The sequence below is a fragment of the Gekko japonicus genome, unplaced genomic scaffold, assembly GCF_001447785.1.
Source record: "Gekko japonicus isolate JY-2015 unplaced genomic scaffold, Gekko_japonicus_V1.1 scaffold2465, whole genome shotgun sequence".
Taxonomy (NCBI): domain Eukaryota; kingdom Metazoa; phylum Chordata; class Lepidosauria; order Squamata; family Gekkonidae; genus Gekko; species Gekko japonicus.
This window is the reverse complement of record NW_015159787.1, coordinates 53,210-57,768: the sequence shown is the minus strand read 5'-3', so window position 1 is coordinate 57,768 and position 4,559 is coordinate 53,210.

Here is a 4,559-nt window from a genome sequence, read left to right as displayed (position 1 = left end):
TTGAATGAGACTTTGGCAGGCTACACTGAAATGGTGTTTCCTCTAATCAGAGGGGAAGGGGAGGGGGGAGGGGAAAGAGAGGAGAGGAGGCAAACAAAAAGAGCTCCAGATCTTTGCAAACCACAAAGCAGGCGTGTCCCCCTATCTATTTATCTCGTACATTTTTATCATGCCATTCTTCCGAGAATATCGGGGTGGTAAATATGATTCTCCGATGCTTCCGACCGGGCTGCCACTTGAATGACTACGACAGTCTAACATCCAGTTCACAAAAGCGTCCACGCGGCGTGAAGGCCGCAGGGGACACTGGTAGCTATCAGGTCTGACATCTGCTACAGCTGCTCATACACACTCAGCGCTGCCACCATCCCACCCTCAGACTGATCACTTGCAATCCCTCACCCATCCCAACAGCCTTGTTCCCTAAAAAGATGGAAACGCCGGAAGGGTATTTATTTATTTATTTATTTATTTATTCAAGTATTTCTACCCCGCCCTACCCCGCAAACGGGCTCAGGGCGGCTTACAGAGGCCTAAGCCATACATAAAATACAATAAAATCAGTAAAATCACAATCACAATAATGACATACCATTAACAATAATAAAATACTATAAATACTATAAATACTATAAATTCCAAGATGGTCCGCAGTTGGTACCTACAGGGAATATTTGTCCAAGTTTATCAGCTGGTCTTGCTGCCATATAATTTCACATAGTGCGCCTCGTCGCCGGGCTATCATGGGCGCTCCTACTTGATGGTATTTCCACCGTTGGTGGTGGTGGGAGCGGCGGCCCCTACATAAAAGCCTGGTGGAAGAGCTCCGTCTTGCAGGCCCTGCGGAACTGCATAAGGTCCCGCAGGGCCCTGATCTCCTCTGGGAGCTCATTCCACCAGGTAGGGGCCGCCACTGAGAAGGACCTAGCCCTCGTTGCAGCATATCGTGCCTCTCTGGGACCCGGAACCACTAAACGGCTCTGGGTCCCTGACCGAAGTGCTCTTGGGGGTATATACGGGGAAAGGCGGTCCCTCAGGTAGGTCGGACCCAGGCCATGTAGGGCTTTAAAGGGTAAGCAACAGAGTAAAAGCAGCTTTCTGCGGGTGATACAGTCACCCGGAGGCATCCTACCATGTGCAAGCACTTAAGTAATGCCTCTCGATAGACTGGACCTAATGGCCAGCCAGCCAATAGATCAAGGGTCCCCAACCCTTTTGAGCCCATGGGGTACCCTTTAGGATTTTGAAATAGCAATGGGCGGGATCACAAAAATGACCACATGGGGGGCAGAGCCAGCCACACACACCGAGGAAGCTATGGCCGAAACGTTATTTTAATCTGCACAGCAATCCGCTCTCAAATGAGCAATCAAAAACCCCACCAGATAAGGACCCCATGTGGCCCCGCCCACTTTCTCAAAACACCAGGCAGCAGGCCCGTAGCTAACGTGGGCCCCATGAGCCCCTAGTGTTTCTTCCGGCCCCCCTACTGTTTTTCTGGGGGCCCTCCCTCCCAGGCTGGCCCCCAAACTGAATTAATTTAATTAACTTGGATTTGATTAGCAGCACTCCCCCCCAGGCCCCCTCCCCAAAAAATCCCTAGCTACAGGACTGCTTGGCAGGCAACAAGAAAGGGAATGGCAGGCGCCCGGCGCCCCCGGGCACCACGTTGGGGAACCCTGCAGTAGACTAACCACGCCATGATTCTGAATTCCAAGACCTAAAGTGTTGATGCCTATCGTATCATGTGATGAGGCCTACAGCTCGGTGCTTCCACCTCCCATTATCTCCGTTCACAGCAACAACAACACACACACACACACGGTTTAATGAACAATGTACCTGCATCCAGACTGCATCCAACCCTCCCATATCCCAAGAATATCCCCTCACCCTTCCACTGTTCCCACTAGTCAACTCAGTAGGTAGCCACAAAGAGCAGAGGTTGAACAGGCAGATGGAATGTGCTTGGCAGGTGGTACGCTCTGACCTTGCCCTCAAAGAAAGACGTGCTTACGGACCCCCCATTCTCATCCTTCTGGGTTATCTTCGACAAGGCGGGTACTAAATCCTAGATGGAATTAATTTTCCATTTATTGATAAGAGCCCGAATCCGAGGAGCTCAAAATTGGAAGTCTAATCGGGGCCCTCCATTCATGCTTGGCCGGTTCGGAGTCCAGACAACCTTGAAAAGGTTGAAATTAGCATGCTGTAACTAAGGCTGAGAAGAGAGAGGAGATTTGAACCCTTTTGATTTGGTGGGGGGGGGGGATAAGTTCAGCAGCCACACTTTGTATAAGAGACAATGACATTTCCCCAGACTCGCCATACGTTCCGGTTATGCGGGAGTTTCGCAACTCGGTTCGGCGGTCCTTTCCTCGAAACAGCCCATTTTTTAAAAAAACGCTCTAGAGGGCTGGGAATTCCACTCTGCCCCCTCTTTATCTTCCCAGATTAGCATAGAAGCACTGGTCCAGAAAGCTCCAGAAAGCTCAGCTTGGATGCATCCTGAGATGATGAAGAAGAAGAAGAGACTGGATTTATACCCGGCCCTTCACTCGGAGTCTCAGAGCGGCTTCCAAACTGCTTTCCCTTCCCCCTCCCCTGTGAGGTAGGTGGGGCTGAGAGAGCTCTTTCGAGAACTGTTCTTTCAAGAACTAGGTCTGACAGGACTACGGCTTGCCCAAGGTCATCCAGCAGCTGCAAGTGGATGCGTGGGGAATCACACCCAGATCTCCCAGATTAGAGTCCATGCACTTAACCACTACACCAAACTGGCTCCTTAATTCACATGAACAGAGGGAAGGCAGCATTGCACGGCCCAATCTCACAGATCTCGGAAGCCAAGCAGGGCCGGTACTTGGAAGGGAGACCTCCAAGGAAGGCTCTGCAGAGAATGGCAACGGCAAACCGCCTCCACTCCACAACTGCATTCAAAGCCCCTTGCTGGCCGTAAGTCCGCTGCGACTAGAGGGCACTTTACACCCACACGATTCACATCAATACTTATTTGCAACGCGCACACACGAAACATAACAACAGAAGGGACCAGAGGCTGAAAAAGTAAAGGTAAAGGTTCCCTTGCTCGAAAGCCAGTCGAATCCGACTCTAGGGTTGCGGTGCTCATCTCCGTTCAAAGAGCCAGCGCTGTCCGAAGACGTTTCCGTGGTCATGTGGCCGGCATGACTAAACACCGAGGCGCACGGAATGCTGTTACCTTCCCACCGAAGTGGTACCTATTTATCTACTTGCAATTTCTTGCAACTGCTAGGTTGGCAGGAGCTGGAACTAGAGACGGGAGCTCACTCCGTCATGCGGCACACTCGGGTCTCGAACTGCTGAACTACCGACCTTCCACAGCCAGCAGTTCAGCGTCTTAACCACTTGAGCCACCGCAGCTCCTGAAGCCTCCTACAAATGAGAGCACAAACGCAGGCGCCGCCCTGGCGGTTTATACCCCAGGAATTCCTCTTAAGAACATAAGAACATAAGAGACGCCAATGTTGGATCAGGCCCATGGCCCATCCAGTCCAACACTCTGTGTCACGCAGTGGCCAGAAACATTGCACTGTTCCCACGAGGTCAGAGATGGTCAAACCACGCTGAAAGATTCATTTGCAATCTCCGGACACTTCCCCTTGGATGCTAGCAAGAGGCAACGCGGACAGCTCTTGACTGGAGGAGCGCTTCTTCTGACTCCAATGGGAGACAAAGGAACGGGAGGCGCCGTGGCTCAGTGGGAAGGCGTCCACTTTGTACACGGAAGGTCCCAGGTTCAATCCCTGGCATCTCCAGTTGCAAGGACCAGGCGACAGGTGATATGAGTGTCCCCTGCCTGGGACCCTGGAGAGACACTGTCAGTCAGAAGACACAGGACGGACCTTGAAAGACCAGGGGTCTCACTCGGTGTAAGGCAACTCCACTTAGGGAGAGGCTGTGAGAGCCAGTTTGGTGCAGTCCTTAAGACTAGCAGACTCTAATCTGGAGAACCCGATTTGATTCCCCACTCCTCCACATGAAGGCAGCTGGGTGACCTTGGGTCGGTCACAGCTCTCTCAGAGCTGTCTCAGCCCCACCTGCCTCACAGGGCGTCTGTTGTGGGGAGAGGAAGGGAAGGCGATCGTCAGCCACTCCTAGACTCCTCCAAGTAGTGAAGGGTGGGGTATAAAACCAACTCTTCTTCTTTTTTTAAACGATTGTTTACACGGCGAAAACACGCCCTGAGAGACTGCCCGGCCCAACTGCACCACCTCATCCCCGTTTGCATGATCACATAACACCCACAGGGCGATTAAAACAAATTCTCCTCAATGTGGAAAGAAGCCAAGAGGGAGCAGTTACTTAATGTGCTTGCTTAAGAGTCCTCCAACGCAGTGACCCAAATGTGGCTGGCTGTAGTGAACTCGGAGTCTGGGTTCTTCAGGTCCAGGGACCAGCCCTAGGAGACTGGAGAGGGAGGGATAGAAGAGCCTTTGCATTTCCCCCTAGTTCCCCCCAGTTTGGTGTAGTGGTTAAGTGCGCGGACTCTAATCTGCGAGAACCGGGTTTGATTCCCCACT